This window comes from Ursus americanus, chromosome 18, assembly GCF_024610735.1.
Source record: "Ursus americanus isolate L20-20 chromosome 18, mUrsAme1.1.p, whole genome shotgun sequence".
Lineage (NCBI taxonomy): Eukaryota > Metazoa > Chordata > Mammalia > Carnivora > Ursidae > Ursus > Ursus americanus.
In genome coordinates, this window is record NC_142144.1 from 47,009,993 (window position 1) to 47,033,581 (window position 23,589).

A 23,589-nucleotide genomic window follows, 5' to 3' on the forward strand; every position below is an offset into this window, starting at 1 on the left:
ATATTTTCTATCTAATCCTTCAAGAGTAGTTTATAGAAGAAGCCCTTGTTTTTGCAACCATATTTGATACAGTTATTTGGACTGACATCCATGGCTAACTGGTTTCAATACTCACTCTGAGTCCCTTGGTTTTGCAATTAACATGTATTCTCTTTACAATCACAAAAATAAGGATATTTTTTAAAAGAGAGAAGAATCAAGCAGCAATACCAACTGGGAGAGCAAATGCTTATTAAAACTTTACACATTGTTTTCTCGAACTTAGCACCAGGGGCCATTTCTGAGGGGTCTTCAAGAATCAGATGTATGTTTCATGGCTGTCACAGGAGGAATTTTTCCCCCCTCCTCTTGCCAAAATCAAGTTTCTCCTCATAAAACCTAAAGTTCTGCCTTTTCCGGCGCACATTCAAGACCCAAAGGGTTTATGTTGACTGTCTGACCGAGGCAGACCTGAAGGATCTGGGCACAGCCGTGTGATTGTGATGATAATCTCATGTCAGACATCTTTTCCCTTCATGACTTACGAGCCCTGTCACGTGGCACCCTTCAGGTGCACGAAACCTTCTGCATGGTGATTTGGTCCATCCTTTCTTCTTTTCTTTCAATGCTATTTTGCCAAACATTTGTCTTTTGTCCTTGCTTTCTATCACCTGACAGATCTTTTTTTTTTGAGAGCCATTTGTTTATTGTCATAAATTACTTTTCTGGTTGCCAGCATTTGCTTTAAATTTCGGGTGTGATGTTAGTCTAGCCCCAACCGTGGGAGGCCACCTGCCTTTCTGCCATCTGCCAGGTAGTGGGTCTGCGTGTGTGTGTGTATGTGTGTGTGTAGGGGTGTTAAACCTGTCCCTCAAAGAAACCACATCAGGTATTTTATCCCTTTTAATGCTGTGGCGGGTTCGTTCATCCCATATGAATGTAAACTTCATAGTCCTTGGTTCTTGGAATTCAGGAAGAAATAACAGTTGTCAGAAACTCCTGACAATGAACTGTTCACAATCTCCCTTAAATTAAGCTGTCTGCAGGTTTTAAAAAGTGTTTCAAGGTTCTAAGTACTTTCTTTCATTTGAGATGCTGAGATATTGCTATGAAAGTCTTCATGCAAAGGTCAAGGGTGTTGTTTTAGTTATTTCATATTCCAGGCGTGCTTAAACCAAATGTACACTCATGAAAGTCTTTCTTATTTCTTGCCCCGCACAATCTTGATGTGGTCTCTATTGACCCTTGTTCCACTGTGAATTAGGTAAGAAAGAGTCACTTTTCTCTCACGGACACATTGGACTTTGAGGGGCCTTGGGGTTGGAAAAATATCAAAGTCTGTGATTATTTCATGCTTTGCCCAGTCTTAGGGTAAGTGTGGCAGGCGCTTGGTTTCAAGGTGTTGCCGGATGTGAAATGAGGACTCGCGACATGCGCACGTCTGGGTGGGGGTTCACGTTGGTGAGTGACAGCAGAGGGGACTGCAGTTCTCAGACTGCAGTGTCTGTTTGGAGCAGAAAGGAGGCAGTTGGCAAATTCTGTGAAGAAAGGGCTCCTTAGAATCATGTTTTAGATATTAATAGAGAGGGCTTTCTTAGAATGTTTTTAACAGGATATAAAAGTTCTGAGCAATAAGGAAGGGGAAAAAAAAACAAGTAGTTTTCTTGCATGGCTGGTTGGCTAGGATTTCATCAAATGAGTGTTATATCTGCAAGCAGACTAAAAACAGGGTGATTCATTACAAAAACTGTGTCCGTAAGATGCCAAACAAGTGGTTACAGATGGAGATAAAAAAGGCAGTTATGCTGGTCTTGAGGCCTGGTGCGTTGAGACTTGGAAAGACTCTTGACTGACTGGTTATGGGCAATCCTGATCATAGCTGACATTTAATGAATGCTTTGCTAAGCATTGATTTTATATGATCTCATTTATTGCTCACAATGGTCTATGAAATACGTATGACTTCGTTTTACAGGGGAGGAAAGAAGTGACAGATAGGTCAAATAACTAGTACATGGTTGAGCTGGGGTTTGAACATAGGCAGTGCACCTTAACTAACCAACAGGACCTATGCCACTGACTAGCCAGCCTCCATTTCCTTCCTCCCGTGTCTAACGAATCAGCTGAAGAAATTCAGGGAGCTTTGCTAGTATCCTCCCAGTCCAGTGGCTGACCCTTCAGTGGGAGTTGGTCCCAGCTCAACGATGGGTGTTCCCATAGCATTGCCATGATTCTCTTGAGTTATGTTTCAGTTTCCAGGCAATAGCCTGAGTAGGGGTCTATCTACTCATTCTGGAAACGACCATAACTGGGCTATTTTTTCCTTTATTTATGGTCTGTGATCACTGCCAGCAAATTTCTCTGAGGAGTGCATTTAAATATGCCACATTTGTATTACTGTGTGTGTATTCTGGGTGAAACAGTTATGATAAATCAAGATTTTTAGGTGCCCTATGGGGATAGTGCTGATGGAGAAATACATCTGAAGAAAACTTTTCTCTTAGCAGTAGTTACTTGAGGAAACAGGCTCCATTTATCTTGTGAGGGCTTACGTGAGATGAATACAGACCCCCCAGAACTGTGGTTCTGCATATCACGAGAGGAAAACAAAGTATCCAAACTTAGCTCGAGGCTTCTTTTAGGCCTCTGTGCTGTACCATACCATCCCTCTCCTATTCTCCAGACCTCCCTGCCTAGCTTGCTAGCCTGGTGACACTTGGCAAATGCCTACTTTCACGTCATGCCCTCCCCCCAGCCAAATTAACCACCCTGCCCACTGCATGGAATGCTTTTCCCAGTATGCCTGTGGTTTGCTCCTACACATGCCTACACTCTGGGACATGTCAATCATTTCCTCAGAAACCCCTATTCTGATCCTTTTTCCCTCCTCCTTCTACATTAGACCCCTAATAATGGCATCTTTATACTCTTTTTCCTCCTCGGCCCTGCACACCACTTGTAATTTATATACTTATTTATGTGACGTTTGTTTAATGCCTGTCTCCATCACAAGACTTGACTCTAAGTTCACTGAAGGGACACACTTCCATTAGTATTTTGCACCATGTCTTGCTACATAGAAGGTGTCCTAAATATTTGTTGAAAGAATGTGCTTTTCCCGGGCTCTATAGAAACATGTGCATGGAGCTTGTTTATTATATGCCGCCATTTCTCTCTCTCTCTCTCTCTCCCCCCCATTGATATAAATATTTGTAATCCCCAATGCCAATCATAGTGACTGGCACATATAAGTGCTCAATAGAAGTGACGTGGAATGGACTTTGCATGACTTACACCTCACCTTTAACATTGTGGATGGGGAGCATTTCAGTTCAGTCTAATTAATATTATTAAGCACCCATTAAGCATCAGACTTAGGGATGGTACTGCAGATACAAAAATGTGTTAACTGACAGTCCAGAAAGGAAGACAGACACACAAAGGGAAAATTACAGGCAAAATGTTGCCTGAACAATTAAAAAGATATACAGACTGTACTATAGTAGCTCAGAGAACAGACAGAAGCCTCATTGCCTAGCCTGATCTGAATCTTCCAAGTTCAGAGTTAGAACTATGAAGAGTGTGTGTGTGTGTGTGTGTGTGTGTGCGCGTGTGTGTGAGAACAGCTTCCAGATACTGGGGGTGGGGGGCAATGATAAAGAATGATTCAGCAGCATTTTTCTGTCGCTGAAATGTGAAGCATGAGGCAGGGAGTGGGGGCGGTGAGGCAAAGGGTAAGTCATGCATGATCTTAGGAGATAGACAAAAGAATGTGTGGTTTTCCTTTATGTTTTTCTCTACAACCTGGACATTGTAATTGCTGAAGATTTTCTTGGTCAGTGAGACCAAGGCCAAGATCACAAAAAATTTCAGACACTAACGTGGAATAATTTATTCATTTGTTCCCTCAGTGAATGTTTACTTAATATCTGCTGAGAACTAAGCACTGAAGATAGTTACAGATTCAAATAAGATACAGTGTTTATCCTATCTAAGGAGTTCAGTATAAATGAGGGAGACAGAAGAATAAACTAAAATAAAAAAATAACGAGTATAAAAGTGTAAATCAGCAGTTGTCAAATATTTTGGTCTTAGGACTCCTTTATTTTCTCCTGAGTATTACTGAAGATTCCCAAGGACTTTTGTCGGTGAGGCATATATAGTACTATCTATGCATAGCACCAGAAATTAAAACAAATTTTTAAAAAGATTTATTAACTAATTAAAAATTATAAACCAATTACACATTAATATAAATAATGTATTTTAATGAAAATAACTGTATCTTGTTATTTTTCTTTCACAAAAAATTTAGTGAAAAGGGTGTCGTTGTTTCACATTTCACAAGTCTCTAAGCCTAGCTTCGTAAGTGCTGGATTCTCATATTTGTTTTCTGCATTCAGTCTGATGTGAGATGTTATTTGGTTGAAGGCCACGAAGAAAATCCAGGCTCACACAGGTATGTAGTTGGAAAAGGGGGGGTGGTTAGTATTTCAATAGCCCTTTCCGATAATGATGGATATTCCTCTTTGACATTACACCAAAACTTAACAAGTGATAGTTTCTTAAAAGTAGTTGCAATGTGGCATCTGAAATTAATTAATACACTTTTTGTATCCTGTCATATAAAAATGTATTATTGGTCTACCTTGCACTTCGAATGATCTTTCAACTCGGTGTGATTTTGTAACATCAGGTACTAGTCATTTGGAAAACATTGATTGGTTCACTGAGTAAACCACAGATACATTTCATTATAAAACATCGGATCATAATGTAAACATAATATAAATATAATAACAATGAAACATCATAAGTGACCATAAAAGTTTTAAAGATTTATTAATATCACTGTTGACTTCATCAGAAAAGTCTGTAAGTACTGGGAAGCTATAAAGCTCATGGTGACAAGTTTACCAAAATTCTAAGTTGTGTTTGGAAGCTCAAGTTTCATCACTGGCAACAAATACCATCAGCTGTTTCCTTTAAAGTGACAAGTGACTGGCTCACTTTATTCCTTTTCTAGAACATGTCGGGTAAATACTCAAGTCTAAATAGCCACAGTTTTTACATAAGTCATTCTTGCTAGTAAAAGTGGCAGTCCATGAAAAAAGTTGAGCCTGCAACTCAAGCACACAAGTGCTTTTCGTCAAGACGTCCATGGAAGTAAACTATCACACTTCCATATGCCGGAGAGCTTTGTGCGTCCTTCCCATTTTGCCATACAGAGTTAAAAAATGTGTACCAAAGAGCCAAGTTTCACAACAGAATACTTTTTCTTGTTTTATTAAACATTAGTAAGTGCAAAAAGTGTTTGTCGTTACTTTTCGTGTGTAGTGGTAAAGAACACAATGGCTCCTGGCACAATTTGGTGCCATGATTTGTGCCCAGACGCGACACCAGCAGTTTTATCCACTATTGCTTTTGCAACATCAGCGCTCTGCGGACGTGGTGGTTCCAGGATTAATCGATAGATTTTTTAAAAAAGGGATTGAGCTCTTTGAATATTTTCAGCACCACTCATAATTGTTATCAAACAGTCACATAAAAGATGATCTTTTTTAATGATCACTTAGTGCTGATGCTGGATAAATACAAGCAATATATAGTCATGTTTCTAGACTCTTCCATTTATAAGGCAGAAGTCCAATTGTGCAGAAGAGAGAATAACTCAGTTTTCGTGCTTCCAGTTAAATCTTTAATTCATTAAGTGATGGGGTTGTTGAAAGTGGCAGTGCTGTGAATTCTTTTTACTGACTTTTCATCCAGCAGGCATTCAGCACTTTGACTATAGGAGGCTTTACTGTCTCACGGCTACTGTATACGCTTCTCCAGTCGATACAATTTGATGATTTTCCCTGTGACATACTTCTTGCAGCTTCTTCACTTGTAGTTCAAAGATGTAAGCAGTACTTTTTTTTCATTTAAGAGCTCATTACATCTATGTTTAAAATATTTTTAAGTCGCTCATCTTTTCCCACTATACTTTGTTGAATTTTCTTCTGCATGTTGAGTCTAATTCAACCAAGGAGAGTAAATTAGTAATATGAATCTATTTCAGAAAACATTTTTTTGTTAATAGGAAAAGAGTTCCTTTTCCCCAAACTCCACATTTGGAATAAATATTCAAAGAATATTGGTTTGACGGGGCGCCTGGGTGGCTCAGTCGTTAAGCGTCTGCCTTCGGCTCAGGGCGTGATCCCGGCATTCTGGGATCGAGCCCCACATCAGGCTCCTCCGCTATGAGCCTGCTTCTTCCTCTCCCACTCCCCCTGCTTGTGTTCCCTTTCTCGCTGGCTGTCTCTCTCTCTCTGTCAAATAAATAAATAAAATCTTTAAAAAAAAAAGAATATTGGTTTGAAGGGGTGCCACATTGTGAGTCTGTGAATGTGTACATAAGTGATCCCAAAATACATGAACAAGAAGGGCCACTGCCCCAGAGTTTGGGTTGAGATGCATTTTTCCAGTTAGTAATAGTGTATTTGGCCATTTTTACTAGGTATCACTGAGCCGCAAGGTCCAGGACTGCAGGTGTCCAACCTATGGGGGTAGCAACTTCTGAGAAGTTGGAAGTACTAAGAGTTTAAGTTACTTGCCTGAGTTCCCCCACTAATTAGTGGTAGGGCTGAGCCAATAAATTCATGCTTTGATGTACAGTGGAACTGAATCAGGAGCAAATTCACATGCCAACTTTAGGGGCAACTCCCTGCCATAAGAAGAACTACATGGCCTCACTTAATTGTCACAACAACAAACAAATCATAACATGCATTGAGGTAATAGGGTCTCCGTGCTGAAGGAGATTATCACTGAGCACTACAGAGGTCTCTTCTCTTGTCCCAATCACACCTGGAGTTGGTAATGCTGTTAAAGGAAAAACAACATTCTAACCCAGTCTTGTTTGTTTGTTTCTCCTTTTAGGTCAGTGGTTCTCCATCTTTAGCATGGAGAAGAATTATTATTCAGAGATGTGTGTAATTAATGGGAGATTTAAGGATATTCAAGCCAACTTTGCTAATAAGCAATATTTGCCAACCTTGAAGCCTAACTCTGGATGAGATGGAAATCTGCTTTTGTGCATTAGAAATTTGAGTTATTTCCTAAATTAAAATTTTGGATGTAAATTTCAGAAAGTAAGATTGGCATGTTTTCGGGGAAACCCTAGAAATTACTGCTATCTGTGTCAATGCCTCCTAAACCCATTCCTGGTTTCAATACCAGTTATCAAGGGGTTCCAATGGGGTTATATTCTGTAAACGTCTACCTTTCCTCCCTTTCCTTTTTCTATAATCCAACAATACATCCCACTTGCCTTTCTCCCCTCCTCTTCCTGGCCCCAAACACTCCTTTTTGGAGCATTCAAATTCCAGGGCACTGTGAACTCTGACCCACCAAACCAAGCCAACTTTTACAGCATCTTATTCTGTATTTTTATATGCAGGCAACTCCTCGCCATCCCTCCTCTGCCCCCACTCCAGAACTGTCCCCTCCGGCCCTACCATCACTGTGTTTTCCCACCTGGCAAATAGCCTCCCTGAATTCTGGGTGGCGGGCATTGACCAGACTTCAATACAAATGCTTCTGTCGAAAATGGCACCAACTTAGGTGAAGAACAAAGACACTCCAGCTTCAAAGCGGAAGCTCCAGTTTCTGCACAGAAGGGGTTTCACACAACCCCGGTTAACAACAACAACCACCTCAGGGGAAGAAAAGTCCCCCAACTACAAAGAAATGCCAAACAAGCAGTCACCAGCCCTTCCTTTCTTCCTCTGGCGTGTTTAGCACAAAACCTGATCAGGAGAGCAGTTCTTTGATAATTGGTTGGACCGTGACGGCTGCTAGGAGCACTTCTTCAGCCTCATGTATCCCAGAAATGGATGGTGATCTGAGCATTCTGCGCTCACCCAGGCTTAGAGATGAGCTGCACCCACACACGTGGTGCACAGGCGCACAAGCATACCACAGGACAGAACTGGTTTGCTGGAGAAGGATTCTGGCACCCAAAGATTATGGGCCAAGTCATGGTTTTCCTTTTTTCTTTCTTTTGTTGTTATTCCCTCTCTTTTCTCCCTTTTCTAGCCAACTGCTGAGGTGTGGCCACACAGCAATGGCAAATACATCCTTCCTCTCATTGCCATATGTTTGAGGAAAAGAAACTGAACACAGTGAGAACGTGGGGGGTGAGTGGGAAAGAGAAAGAATGAAAGTTTAAAATAATAAATGGTTTTTAAATGTTACCTTTCCCCTCCCCATACACCCAAAGAAGAGAATGGAAATAATGGTTTCAGCTCGATAGAGCCCTAACTCGAAATAAAAGGGGGGCATCGGTCCTTTGTGAATTGAGGCATTATGTAAGCAAACAGATCTGACACACAATATGCTTAAGTTCCCATTCTTGTTTTGTTAAGATGCTTCTCCCAGCTTATTACATGATAGATTTCTTTTCCCCTTCAATCCCTCAGTTCCCTTTTCTTTCCTCTACCCCAAACTGTCTGTTCTCTCCATCTCCCTGTTGGTCTCTGTTATCCGAGAGGTGGACAAGAGCCAGGCTTAGCCGTGGTTCTCTGCCATGTCACTAGCTACACCAGTTGTTGATGAAAATCTGGCACTGAGAGATGAGACCATCTGTGGTGAAGTTTAAACCTATTTACCTCTCTGGCAAGCTGGTGGAAGCCTCTCTTTCTCTGTATTCAGTGAGGCTGAAGATGACAAATGCAGTGGGATTAAAGCCATGGGATGAAATTTGGGCAAAAAAAGAAAGAAAAAAAAAACCCCTTCCCCAAAGAGAGCTCATGATAGTTGTTAGCTGTAAGGATAAGCAAATCCTTAGTGTCTGGAGTGGATAGCCGAGGGGTGCTCCTGCCCTGGGTTCCACTCTCTGTGCACTTGAAGGAGACAGACAACTGACTGCGTTACAGTCTGGACTTTGGGTCTTGGGAGCTGCAAACTGGAATCTGCCTCTTCTTTGTTGAATGCTCTTGGAATAATCCTGGGCTATATTTTGCTATTTTCAGGGCAAACGCCCTGTTTCAGAGAACTGTTCTCAGATATAGTTAATGATCGGTAGGACACCACCGAAACTTCTGACCTGAAAACAGGACTCCACAGTTTGACCAATTACCTCTACCATAACACTTGAGTCCAAAGGATTTTGGCTGTTTCCAAAAGTCCAATCAACCTTTAAAGCTACCAGTGAGACTATTCAGACAAGCATGAAGTAAGCTCTGAAGTCAATGCCAAATGCTCTGGACAATGGCAGGATCCCTGGGCAGAGGCCAATTTACCATGAAGCTAATAAAGCTTAAGCTCCTGGGCCCCTTTTGAGGCCCTGAGAGGGATCCTAACAATGTGTTCACATGTTTGCATTTTTGTTGCAAAATCTGCTAAAGCCTAGGCTCAATGAGTCAACGGCTACCTCCATTTCTACCTCTCTTCCGCTGTATTTCCCTTTCTGTTGCATAGGGTCAGGGTGATCCAAGGCAATTGAGTTAGAGATACATTTAATTTGAGTTTAGTGAGATAGGTTTATGAAGATCAAAGTCACTTCTGTGTCTGGTCACTTCGTTGCTGGCTATCTTGGTTTAGGAATAGCTACCAGGCACACAGCTACAGCCCACCGTGCTGACCCACCTGGCATTGTGAACAAGATGGCAGGGCCAGAAACTGACTCCCCATAGGAAAGTACTCCATGGTGCTTGACCCTGGAAATATACGGGCAGTGGAGGAGGAGAAAATGTATAGAGCCAGAGGCTAGTCTGTGAAATGGGGATAAAATACATCATGAGCTTATAATGAAGATGAAACAAAATAAGGTGTGTTGGAAGTGGTAACCAGTGTTTAGTATTGGTTGGTAAATAAAGGTACTTTCACTTCTTACCTGGCGCATCTTGGTATCGTCACTATGAAAACCAGGTATCAGGATACTGATAGCCCTTGAAACATATTATTCTAAAAAATCTCATGTTACTTTTTCCTATTTTTTGCCTCTTTATTCTCAAAACGACTCATGGGAGAATATATTGAGGATACTGGTTATTTGGATTCCAGGTAATAGAAGTGCCCTGACTCTAAAGGATTAAAATGTTCAACAACCTCAAGGTTGTTCACTGCAACATTAGTAACAGGAATCGAGACCTTCCAAATGCTACTGGTAAGAAGCAAAGTGCATCCGATATGATTAAGCAGCTCTTTGCCTTATCTGTTGCTAGATTCTCTGAGGAGGAGAAGAAGAATATTCTAGGGCTTAATACTATATGGTGCTTGTCCCATGACATAGACGCCCAACAGGGACTATTACACATCTCCGATTGTTCTTTTTATTGGCCCCTGCTCCCTGGCCTCTCTCCAGTCTGAGCTTTAAAGATGAAATTGAAATGGACCACTTATTCTCCATTTGTTCCTATTTCTAAAGTAATGGCTGAAATCATCTCTAGCTAGAGAGATAAAAAATAAAATGACACCTGAAACATTCTTGCCAGTGAATCAACAATCGGCAGGCTAGAAACACGCTTCCCTTTGCCGAGAAAAGTACACGCGCCCCTGTCCTCTGCTGAGACTACCTTCTGTTACACTTTTTTCTGCCTTTTTTCCCCCTGCCACGTCCAAAAGAAAAGAGGTGCCTCATTGAACTGAAAGCAACTTTCCCCACATTGGAGAACCAGATCCCCTTCCCTTTTAGCCCCGGCATCACCTTGGTGAAACTTCAAGAATGTGCCCCTGCACAAAAGAGAATTTGCTCCTCCTTCTGGGAAACTGCTGCCTCAGGCCCCCGTCAGGTCTGCCAGAACTAGCTGAAAGTTCAGCAATCTTAACTGTACTTCAGGACGTCAGATCCAGCCAAGGTCCACACTGTAAGGTGTTAGCACCTAGGGGTGGACTGCAGAGGAGAGAAACAGAGGGAGAGAGCGGGAGAAAAGGGGAGAGGGAGGGAGGCAGGGGGACCCCGTGTGTTCCGCAAAGTGCCTCGCTCCTGCATCCAGCCATGAGTGTATGAAATAATTCCTCCTTTGTCCACCAGCTGGCTTTCAAAGCTGTCGGGATGAGCCTGCTGGACCTGTCTGGGAAGCTTGTTAAACTGCACCGAGTAAGGCAGGGAGAGGGAGGGGTGGGGAAAAGATGAAAGAGCGCGCACAATCTGTGTGAGGCGGTGGCCCTGACTCTAAAGAAACAGGCGATCTAAGGAAAGGAAGAGCTTCCTCTAAAACCAGAGCCTGCATGCAATGCAAATGACCCCGCGAGCAGCTGCCTCTGGCAGGCAGCCACCCGCCTCCCGGAGAATAAAGTCAGAGCAACAATTCCCTCCTGAACCCTGAAGCTTAGTGACTTCAAACGGGAAAAAAGAAAAGTGACATGTTTTCTTCTTTCCCCAGTGAACTCATCTATTCCCCCAAATTGTGCTGATGACCTCATCAGCTGCAGCTGTGTGCTCTGAGCTCGCCCCACCCACCCACCTTCAACTCCCAGGGGATCACCTCTGGTGGGGAGCCTCGGTACCTGGGGCAGACACATCTGGAAGTAACTGTCTTTGGAAATGGACCCCCTTTCACTCTTATGGATGTAGCCAAGTGGCAGGGAGGTCTTCAGCAATTTTCTTCCTTGGGAGCTAGCCCTCTGGTCTTCCTACAGTAAGGATTTGCAGGGGAAAATGGTGAGGTCAAGGTTCACGTTTGGGATCTTTTCATTTTTCGCGCTTACATTCATGAGCAATTGCAGAGCTCATATTAGACAAGCTATTGGTCTTTCGAATCCATTCTGCCGGTGTTTTTTGTATAGTCTGGCAAGGCCCTGGTTGACAAAGACTATTAAGGTGTTAACTGAAATGGATAACAACCCCAATCAACAGAAATTAAATTGAATTTAGAAGTCTTCATGGTAAGAATGGCCCCACAGCATCTGTATCTAAGTGAAAGCATACAAACTCAAGAAGGCGCACTTTGCCCTATTGTGAGAATATCAGTTGACCCAACAAGTCCTCAGGAAAGCCATTTGGCAATCCTCTAGATATCAAGGGCCTTAAAAATGCTCAAATGCTTTGATTCAGAGTTCTATTTCTGGGACTCCCTCCCTACTTATAATACAGAAATGCACTAAACTATGGTGGTGATCTTCACTCCAGCATTATTTATTATAAAAAGAAAAATAAAACAACCCCCAATCCTAAAGAATCTAATTATATGCCCAACATTGAGAAATACCTGTGTAAATAACTGTTAAATAAATGTTATGGTCATATCCTGTAACATTATGCAATCATGAAAAATGATGGAGCACTGGTTATGAAGCAATGGTCTGGACGTGCTGTGCTAGGACATTCCAGAATACAGATGATTTCAACTTTGTATGAGATTATACGTGTATGGGCAAAAGGATTAAAAGAATATATACATCATTTCCACAAGAGTTGTTTTTAGAAGGGGATAATATTACTAATATTTGTTTCTTTTTTAGGCTGTTCTGTGCTTTTAAATTTTATATAGTGAGTATGCCTTACTTTTATGAGTATGCCTTAACTGTTATAACTAGGAAAAATAAGTTATTTTAAAAGAGGGAAGGGGCACCTGGGTGGCGCGGTCGTTAGGCGGCTGCCTTCGGCTCAGGGCGTGATCCCAGCGTTCTGGGATCGAGCCCCACATCAGGCTTCTCTGCTGGGAGCCTGCTTCTTCCTCTCCCACTCCCCCTGCTTGTGTTCCCTCTCTCACTGGCTATCTCTCTCTGTCAAATAAATAAATAAATAAAATCTTTAAAAAAAAAAGAGGGAAAAATCAAATCCGTGGCAGATCAGTGCCCTTGGCAGGACATAATGAATCATTAGCCTGGGGACTGTACACTAAAATGGTGCGGGTATTAGGCAGGTAATATAAATGAGTGAGCCGGGACTGGTATAAGAAAAGGGCAAACCACAGGGGAGCTTATATTCAATCCTGCTGATGTTTATCATGTGGAAATATAAGTGGCTCAGAGTTACCAAATCAGATTTTTCTAGAGAAGTCCTAAATCAATATTTTTAAGTGAAATTGACTGATTTTTATTTTTATTTTATTTTGTTTTTCTTTATGAAGATTCATCTATCAATTCGAGAGAGAGAGAGAGAACCATGTGGAGGGGCAGAGGGAGAAAAAGAGAGAAACCAAGCAAGCAGACTCCACACTGAGCACCAAGCCCCATGCAGGGCCTGATCCCCAGACCAAGATCATGACCCGAGCTGAAATCAAGAGTCAGATGCTCAACTGACTGCACCACCCAGGTGCCCCGAAATGGACTGATTTTTAAATGAGGGCAACAGACTCACATTAAACAGAAATCAGCTACATGTGTTGGGCACACAAAATATCCAGCATGCCAGACATCTTTCTGAAAGCTACTCGTTAGACAATGAAAGCGTACTCTTGGGGAGCCTTCCACCAGCCTGGGGAGCTTCCAGAGATTTCGCTTCTTTTCATTACTACTACTATGGTTGCAAGGAAGAGCCTTCTGCATCTGTCTTTTCATATCTAGGCAATTATCTCCTTAAGGTAAACTTGAAGAAAGTACATTTGACATTCAAAAGTTATGGACATAATGTTTTGGGGGTTATTTGGGACACATATTGTCAAATAATTTTTCAGTAAGCAAACACATTTATATTTCCATTAATTATTCATTAACTGCTCTCCATTTCTCACACTCTCACTGGGACAGTTTGGTCAAGCTTTTACATATCACTGATCTTAGAGATGAATGTTTATATCAAATTATATCAACTTGCATGTGTTTAATTAATGGTATTAAACAGATCTCATGTGTTTATTGACCTTTGGTATTTTTTTCTTTTATGAATTGTCTGTTCCTATTTTTTGCCCATTTAAGAACTGTCTCTTGGACTTTTTCTTATGGTTTTTATGTAAACTTTTTCATTTTTGTATATTATGGATATTAACTGTTTCTCTCATATGAATTACATTGTAAAAAACCTGTCATTTGTCTTTTAGCCTTGCATAATGCAGTAATATTTTTATTATTTTAACATTTGTCCTGAGAGTATTTTGAGTGGGCAATTAATTTTGCTTAGGAGACTAGCTTAAGGAATCACTTAGATTATAGACAATGAGAGTGCAGTTTGTACAAAAACAGTGAAACAAAGGGACAGCCAAACTCAATGGAGTGCTGGCAAATGTTTAACAAAAGACACAATAAAAAGAGAGAAGAGAGGGGATTTTTGTAGCACATATAATTCATGAAGTATTAGTATTCAGTTTATATAAAGAAATGCTTTGAATTGAGAGAAAAAAGGTAAACAACCAATACAAAAATGGACAAAAGATTTGAACAGAAACTTCGTAAGAGATCCAAATGGCCAATAAATGTATGTAAATTTTCTAAAACCTAACTAGTAATCAGATCAATGTAAATTAAAACATCAATAAAAACACACCTATCAGATGTTTCCTGCCACCAAATGTTTTTGAGGATATGGAATATCAGGAATTCATGTAAATCACTGATGTGACTACACAGTGACTTCACAATCTTTTTTGGAAAAGCTCCTAGCATAGTCTTCCCAGTGTAGACATGCGTATCCTATGACCCAGGGATTTTCTGTGTTTTTGTGTGTGTGTGTATATATATATATATATATATATATACACACACACATATATACATATATATACATATACATATATACATATACACACACACATATATATATGTTCAGTGATGTTTACTGAGGCCTTGTTTACAATTTACCCAAACTAGAAACAACTCAAATAGCCACCAACATAGAATAGATAAACACACTGTGATATAGAAAACTATATATCTGCGACCATGAACACATTAAAGCTGCACCCTCCAGCATGGATTAATCTTGCCAACATGTATTGGGCAAAAAAGTGAGACACAAAAAAACATTCACAAAGACTGTTCCATGTATAAAAAGTTCAAAAAGAAACTAAATTATATGGTTTAAAGATGTATGCTCAGGTGCAAAACCATAAAGGAACCAACGGTATGATCGCTATCTTAGAATCTTGGTTGTTTTTAGCAGATGGAGTGGTGGTTGTGGTAGGAAAAGGGGCGCGCGCGTGTGTGTGTGTGTGTGGCATGTGTGTGTTTGAGAAGAGTCCCAAGGTATCAATGATGTTGTCTTTCTTCACATAGATATTTGCTATTTAACATTTATGCATTTTGCATTAGAACACATGTTATATTTAACAATAAAATAGAAATTTGGGGATTTAGAAAAAGCAGAGATTTGAGGATACAGGAAGTAAGAAGGAATACCATAACAGAAGGGTCTGGGCAACATAACAGGGCTGAAAGCTGCAGAAAAATATTAATTATTTGTTTCAAAGAGGAAAGCGTACAAGGGAATTTTTAGGACAAAACAATCCAGTATTCAATTTGATGTCGTTGGTATATATCTTCTCACTTGAAACCTTCAATAAATTTTGTTAAAAATGAAAATATTTTATCTGAGATTTGGGGGGAAATAAAACAAAAGCAACTGAGTTGGCATGAAAATGGGAGGGACATGTTGGTAAATTTAGATTGAAGATTCTTTGAGAGAGGTGAGGGGTGGCCAGTCTCACAGGATCTGGAATAGGAGCTTAAACGAAATGGATATAAACGTCCAAAGGACGGTATCTTACTTGAAGTCCATGGATACTAGTTTACGGCAGGATTTTTCTCTTCTTCCTTCTACTTCTTCATTCCATACAGAAATCTAAAACTTATCATCAACTGTTTACTTTCTGATTTCTGGCTTTTCATAATAGGCTTGAAAGACATTTTCTTATTTTATTTTATTATTTTTTAAGATTTTATGTATTTATTTGAGAGAGAGAGAGAGAGAGAGAGAGAGAGACAAAGATAGTGACCGAGAGCATGAGTGAGCAGGAGCCAGCAGACAGGAGGAGAGGGAGAGGCAGACTCCCCGCTGAGCAGGGAGCCCCATGTGGGGCTTGATTCCAGGACCCTGGGATCATGACCTGAGCCAAAGGCAGATGCTTAATCAATGGAGCCACCCAGGTGCCCAACATTTTCTTATTTTAAAGACATTTAAATCCTCAGTTTGCCTAGAATTCTACTTAGCGTAAAGATGGAGAGCTTGATTTTGTTTTCCCAGAAAGCCAGTTCAAGCTTTTTTTCTGATAATTTGAAACTTCTCATTTAATCATAAATAAAATTTCACATTGATACACTCTCTATTCCATTGATTCTATTTCTGTGCTACTACTATCTTTAAAACCATGATAGTTTGATGATAAATTTAAAAATCTGATAGGGAAAATCTTCCCTGCCAGTATTTTCTTGGCACCTTCCCTCTGATGATTCTTTCAAAAATAGCTTAGAATCATTTTACCACATTACAGAACAAAACCCTGTTGGGACTTCGATAGTGATATCACTGAATTTACAGATAACTCTCAGGAGCAGTACAAAGTATTCATTTTTTTAAGAGATTTTATTTATTTATTTGAGAGAGCATGAGCAGTGGGGAGAGGCAGAAGGAGAGGGAGAGGGACAAGCAGACTTCCTGCTGAGTGTGGAGCCCACCATGGGGCTTGATCCCGGGACCCCGAGATCATGACCTGAGCTGAAGTCAGATGCTTACCCCACTGAGCCACCCAGGCGCCCCAATACAAAGTATTCTTATTCAAAAAACTTGTGTCTCTAATTATTCAGTTATTTTTGTATGGGTTTTTTATTTTTCTTTATCAACATTTTAAATATTTATGATCTCTAAATAAACTATCTTGTTTATCAGTTTCAGCATTCAGCATTAATTTAATTTAATTTAATTTAATTTTTTTAAAGATTTTATTTTTATTTATTTGACAGAGATAGAGACAGCCAGCGAGAGAGGGAACACAAGCAGGGGGAGTGGGAGAGGAAGAAGCAGGCTCATAGCGGAGGAGCCTGATGTGGGGCTCGATCCCATAACACCGGGATCACGCCCTGAGCCGAAGGCAGACGCTTAACCGCTGTGCCACCCAGGCACCCCCAGCATTAATTCTAAAACCTACTTTGATAGTTATTTGCATCTACATTAAAAGATTAGCTACATTTCATTGGGGGATATCCGTTGTCGTCGTTGTCGTTTTTATTATATTTCCTTCTATTTAATGGAAAATCTTCCCAGATTCTGGCACTGAATTGAGTTGGTGGGTGGTGTGAGCTTTCAAGTTTTCTTATTTTTCTGTGTCTCCATGGTATTTTAGTAGAAAGCTGGGAAGAATACACCAGGAAAGTCTAGGCAGGCACCATTTTAAATGAGAAACCTGTTCACCGACTAATAAATAATAGACTTCCAAGGCCTGATTTATGTGTCTTAGTGCTGCTCAAGGTTACAAACCTAGTCTGTTGCTTTCTTTATTTCAAACCCATTCCTGTCATATTAATTGATATATGCAGCTAATATCTGTATGTTTGAGTTTTAAATGTATGTGATTTCATGGTGCACTTAATATACAAAGTATGTGGCATGTTCTAGCACCTGTGGCTGTTACTTTTCATCAGGCCCAACCAGAGCAGGGATCTTACTACTTTTATTTAATTCCAACTCTAGTCCTTTTATGATAATCAAATGTCAATTGCCAGGGATGGAACAGCACTGTACTACGTGCCTGGGGGTTCTTGAAATAAAAGGGTGGGTAATTTATATTTTTAATATAAGTGATTTAGGGCCTGAGGCTTTTATCCAATTAAGTAGAGAATCAAATTAGCTGGAGATTAAACGAAGATGGAATGAGGGGGAAGTCTTGCTGGGCTCCTGAGTTTTCTAAAGGAGGCTTCTTGGAGTGCAGTGGTTCTCAACCTTGGCTGCAGAATTACTTGTGGAGTTTAAAAAAAAAAATGCTGATGCCCAGACTTCACCCCTGGAGAGTTCAGTTTGGTCTGACCAACAGCCTGGGCATCAGGAATTTAAAGATCTCCCCAACTAGTATGATCCTCATATGTGGCCATGGTTGAAAATGACATAGTTCTCAATCCCCAGGGAGGTAAGTAAAGGTCACCTAGGGACTAGTTTAAAAATAAAGATGCCAAGGCTCTACCTAGACACCTTCTGACACAGTGAACGGGGATAGGGTCTAAAAATCTGTATTTCTCATATGTCTACATGATTGTGCTATAAAGGATTCCTGTTCTACCCAAGGATGGCTCTGTCTGACTGTAGTCCATTCTTTCCCCTTCTGCATTTAACTTGGCTCTCAGAATATCTCAAAAAGAGCTACCCCTTCTCCAATCTAGAGCATTCACTTGTTGCCCATTGTATTCAAAACAGTCTTTGGTGTGGCTTTGAAAGTCTTCCCCACCTCCAGCTTTCATCCATCTACTTGACCTTCTTAAGCATTCCATTCCAAACCCTCTCTCTTTTTTTTAAGATTTATTTATTTATTTATTTATTTGAGAGAGAGAGAGAGAGAGAATGGGGTGAGGGGCAGAGGGAGAGAATCTTCAAGCAGACTCCCTGCTGAGCAAGAAGCCCAAAGTGGGCCTCAATCTCCCGATCCATAAGATCATGACCTGAACTGAAACCAAGAGTCGGATGCTTAACTGACTGAGCCACCCAGGCTCCCCATTCCAAACCATCTCTTAACATGCACACTAGACCCTTTCTTGAAGTAACTCCTGCCTTCTCTCAGCATCTTTGCTTTTGCGGTCACCTCTGCCTTCAAAAGCCTTTCCGCCTTGACCCACCTAAATCCCGCTCCCCAGCAGCTAGAATGCCATGACTTTCATGAAACATTGATCTTCTCAAATGAGGATAATTCACGCTTTTCTCTGTATGCCTATTGCAATTGAGCTACATCTCTCTCTTACTGTGTTTGGTTTGGTTGGACCTGAGCTGTAGAAAGCTGAGTTCATCGTACCCCTCCATGTATAGCGCATTCTCTTCTCTGGTTAATGCAAGGCCCCTCGAATATGTTTGAACAGTACCCACAAATATGTGTGTATCCTCCTAAAATAAGTCATGCTACCTTGTGTGTAGATGTTTATAATTTACATAAATGGTTTTATGCCATAAACCTCACTTTTTCTTTTTTCACCCCAGATTTTTCTATGATCTATCCACATTGCTAAAATAGAATCAAATTCATTACTTCTACTTGCTGCATAGTACTCCTTAGAGGGCATTCACCACATTTTCCTTGTCTGTTCCCCTCTTAAAGGATGCCAGCTGGCCCCCAATATCCCATTGTCTCAAGGAGGCCACAGCGAACATTCTCAGAGGTGGCCTCTGATCGATCTGTGTGAGAATTTCTCTGAAACACTGACTGAAGAACGGGGTTACCTAGTCACAGGACATACGCTGCCTCAGTTTCACCAGACACTACCAAATATCCACCAGGCAGCTGTACATTTGCATCTCCTGCCTGGGCTCAGACACCTCCTGGGGCGTACTTAACCCTTGTCCCTCTAAACCACCCTGGCAAGGGGAGGCACTGTTTGTGAACTCAAGACCTTAGAGGAAAAAGTGAGTCAGGATCTTGAGGTTGTAGTTTTACAAAAACCCTTTGAGATATTCTTACGTCTGCTACAACAATAATTACAAAAAGCATACACTTACGAAGGAGATCTTCAGTGACATTTTACGAACTGAAGGTAATAATAGGTATTTTTATGAGGGGGAGTAAGAGATTCAAAGGTCCAGTCTGTCCCAAGAAAAAGTGGTCTAGAACACCTAGTGACTACAGTTTGACTTGGCCCATTTTATGATCTTGAATAACTCAAGATCACTCAATCTGAGATTTTGGCTAATGGAGAAACAATCCTCAAAAGTCAATTCACAAATGTTAAAATTTTAGAAAAGAGGAAATGTGTCGGGGAGGGAATTACCATCACAGGTTAAGTTCCTTGAGAATAGCATGGAAAAATCATCATCATGTATAGTTCACACGTTTTGAGAACTTCTTATGTACCATGTACTGCACTAAATAACATCCCAAACATTATCTTATTTAGTTCTCATCAATCCTATGAAATAGATATTATTATATCATCTCTTTTTAAAGGTGAAAACACTCAAGCTTAAAGAATTTAAATAATTTGGCTAAAGCCATACAACTACTAGGTAGCAAAGTCAAAAGTCGAACCTAGATTTTTAAAATTTCTTTTATTTTTAATTCCAGATTTCTAGCTCATAGCTAGGTGCAGAAAAAGCACAGGCTTAGAGGTAGGCAAACCTGGTTTAATATCTTATTTTGTTCACAGCTTACTAGTTATAAGATGCTGGGTGAATTACTTTACTTTTCTGAGCCTCACTCTTCTCATCTATAAGACGGGGCCAGGAATCTGTACTTCACAGAGTTGTGAGTACAAATGAGCACAATGTATCGCCCATAGTAGGTGCTTAGTAAATGTAAATGTTACTTCCCTTAGGGATCTTTTCTTTCCAGTCTCTGGTACAGAGTAGACGTATATTTACTGAATAAATATAATAGATGATTTAAATATTTCAGGTATTATCTGAAGTTTCCCCTAGATTAATTTGGAAGATTCGAGAGAGGTGAGACAATGTATATAAAAGGTAGGGGCCCTAAAAAGGTTACCCTGAGAAGCCAGAGGCAAGTGTCATCTATTTCGCAGTTTCCCTGAAGACAGCCCTGGCTGCTGCCCCTTCTAAGCCCAGTCAATGAGTTACCTGACTTACTTCCAGAGAGTGAGAGAGAAACAAAGATACCAATGAGCAAAAAGCTCATTTTGCCTCCTTCACCAGGCCTCATGCAGGGAGTGTTGTGGGTTCACACAGCTATGAACCAATGCAAACTCTCCCAGGGAACTGCTAGAGAGGAAATTAATTAACCCCTGCCATGGTTTCCTGGTGGGGGGCCGGGAATTAAGCTGTCACTCCTCCTGGCTGTGTGGATCGGGCCCCTCTCTGTGGCTGTCTTAGACTCTGAAAAGAAGCCCATCTTCCCTCCCCTCCTAGGCGCCTCGAACTGAGAACACTGCCCTGAGCAGGTAAGATGGGTATTCCCTTTCAGAAGCCAAATTGCACCCTACTGCCCCTGGTTTCTAGGGTTGGAAACTCCAGAGAAGCCTCTTCTGGGAGACTCAGAGTCAGCTACCCGTAGCTAAAGTAATGCGATTTGCAGAAATCTTGAGAAAGTAGCTTTAGCTGTGGACACCAAGGAAACTGTTCAGCATTTGGGATTCTCCGGCATCTAGACCATTGTTTGTTCTCCAAAGGGAGGCTCCTGCCATGTGAATTCAAAGCTGCGGAGAGCTCCACTTTTAATGAGATCTTTCAAAAGGGATGGCTCAAATGGTCCATAAGAATCATAATGTCAGGTGGATTTCATGGTCTGGACAGATCTGACATCCCTCCCCCGCTTTTTTTCTTTAAGGTTTCCCCATAAACCAACAGTAACAAAAAACAAAACAAAACAAAACAAAAAACCTAAACTAAAGTTCTGGGAAGGGATTGATTTATTAATAGAAGCTACTGGTTTTCTGCATTGATGGCCCCAGGGACTTTTGCTACATGGTTATGATGACTGGCTTTCCCCACCAATCCTCCAGAGCTCCCAGCAGTCAATTTATCAGCACAGGATGACAAGTTCATTGTTGTTCTCTGGAAGCTTTGGCTCTCAAGAACTACTCGGGTTTTGGGCTAGGAGGATGCCTTTGGGAGAGCATTCTTATATGAAGTAGTACATCTGCTTGAAAAATGCTGGATCTTTTGACATTGTGATAGGACCAACCTCTTACTCCTCCCCCTCGCCCAAGGGAGTATATTTCTTTCTAGAGCTTTCCAAGAGCTGATCAGCTGGAAATAAAATCAATTTCTGGCAGCCCAGGACTGCAGGAGTTTAGTTTGAGTAATCCAGACGTTACCACATGTCCCAGCTTGTGCGCAAAAGGGAATCCACATTCATACGAATAGCTGAGATTTCCTACTTTTACTAGCTTTCCAGTACTGCTGTAACAAATTACCCCACATTTGGCAATTTAAAATAACAAAATTTATTCTCTTGTAGTTCTGTAGGATAGACATCCCCTACAGGTCTCATCGGGCTAAAATCAAGGTGCCCGCAGGGCTGGTTTCTTCAGGAAACTGTAGGGAAGAATCTCTTTTCTTGCTTTCTTCACTTTCTAGAGACTGTCCTCATTCCTTGGCTAATGGCACCTTCTTACATCATTCCAACTCCTGCTTCTGTTGTCATTTCTCTTACTCCTCTGACTCTGATGCTCCCTGCATCCCTCTTATTATAAGGATCCTCGTGAGTCCATCAAGCCCACCTGCCCGATGCAGGACAGTCTCCTCATCTCAAGATCCTTAACTTGATAACAATCACCAGTACCTTTTGCCACATCAGATAATATTCATAGATTCTGGGGACTAGGACACCGACATATTTGGGAGGGCCATTATTCTGCCTGCTCCACTATCTTGCTCCCATTTGTTTATAAAGGACCTTTGACCCCTGCAGTTGTTTCTACAGTGTTATTTGGAGTTCCTTAGAAGTGCCCCGACCCCCTACCAGTTGCTTATGACAGATTCCCCCTTCTTACGGTTGGCTGCTCCTCAGAAAGTGAGCTGAGGAAGCTTCACCATGGCACCAAAATGAGAACTCCAAGGCCTGGGCCTGGAATGTGGGCCTTCCAGAGAGTGTGGGTCCCATGGGAGAGACGTGGAGAATGTCCTTGGGCTGCACCTTGTCATGTGGGCCCCACAAACTATTGTGACAGGAGGTCTTCCCAGGACCTCTCTTGAAAATAGCTTCTGGCTCTAACCCTCTGTTCACAGGGATGCAAAACCAATCTAAGAGGTCAGGTGGAGTTCGGGTATAGGCACAGTGACAAATTTAGCTCTTATTACATGCCAGATACCATGGTAGTTATTGGGGATTCAGACCTGAAAGACAGTTTCACCTCTTCAGGCCCCTACCTAAGAGGGAAGCCTTCTCAAGCTTTAATGAGCATCGGACTCACGTGGGGATCTTGTTAAAATGAAAATTCTGGGGCACCTGGGAGGCTTAGTTGGTTAAGTGTCCAAATCTTGATTTCAGCTCAGGTCATGATCTCAGGGTTGTGAGATCAAGCTCCACGTTGGGCTCCATGCTGGGTGGGGAACCTGCTTGGGATTCTCTCTCTCTCTTTCTCTGTCCCTCCCCTCCTTAAATAAATAAATAAATAAATAAATAAATAAATAAATAAATAAAATAAAATTCTGATTCAGTGGGTCTGAGGTGGGCCTGGAGATTCTGCATTTCTGATACTTTGAGTAGCAAGGGTCTAGGGGAGACTGATCTACAGCAATGATTACTCATGATATGATCTAATAAGTGTTTAGCCACCAAATCCACAAATGTTGTGAACACAAAGGAGTACATCTAGCCAAGGCTTGGCGAAGGATGGGGCATGATTTCTAGAGGAAATGACATTTGAATAGAAGTTTTCCAGGCAAAGAATTGGGGGGAAAGGATGCAGGCAGACAGAACAGCACGTATAAAGGGACAGAGACAGGAGACTTCTAGAACTGCAAGAATTGCACGATGCCAGCAGCAGAGGTGAAGGATGGGGGAATGGCATGAGATGAATGATCATGTAGGACCTTGTACCCCAGGCTGAGAAGTTTGGGTTTCATCAGATAAGCAATGGGACAGTTTTGTTTTGTTTTTT

General features: G+C 41.2%; 1 long non-coding RNA gene across 3 annotated transcripts in view; it reads left to right on the forward strand.

The window, feature by feature from the left end:
• LOC123781011 (uncharacterized) overlaps positions 1–12,417 on the forward strand; it is a 55,442-nt gene extending 43,025 nt beyond the window's left edge. Inside the window, exons 3-5 of one of the 3 annotated variants that reach the window (XR_015727492.1) lie at positions 4,295–4,438; positions 5,749–5,881; positions 6,901–12,417. This is a non-coding gene — a long non-coding RNA (uncharacterized LOC123781011). The remainder of the gene's footprint in view (positions 1–4,294; positions 4,439–5,748; positions 5,882–6,900) is intronic. The other 2 variants (XR_015727493.1, XR_006776574.2) reach the window with 2 other exon arrangements.
• Positions 12,418–23,589: the final 11,172 nt, after the last annotated feature.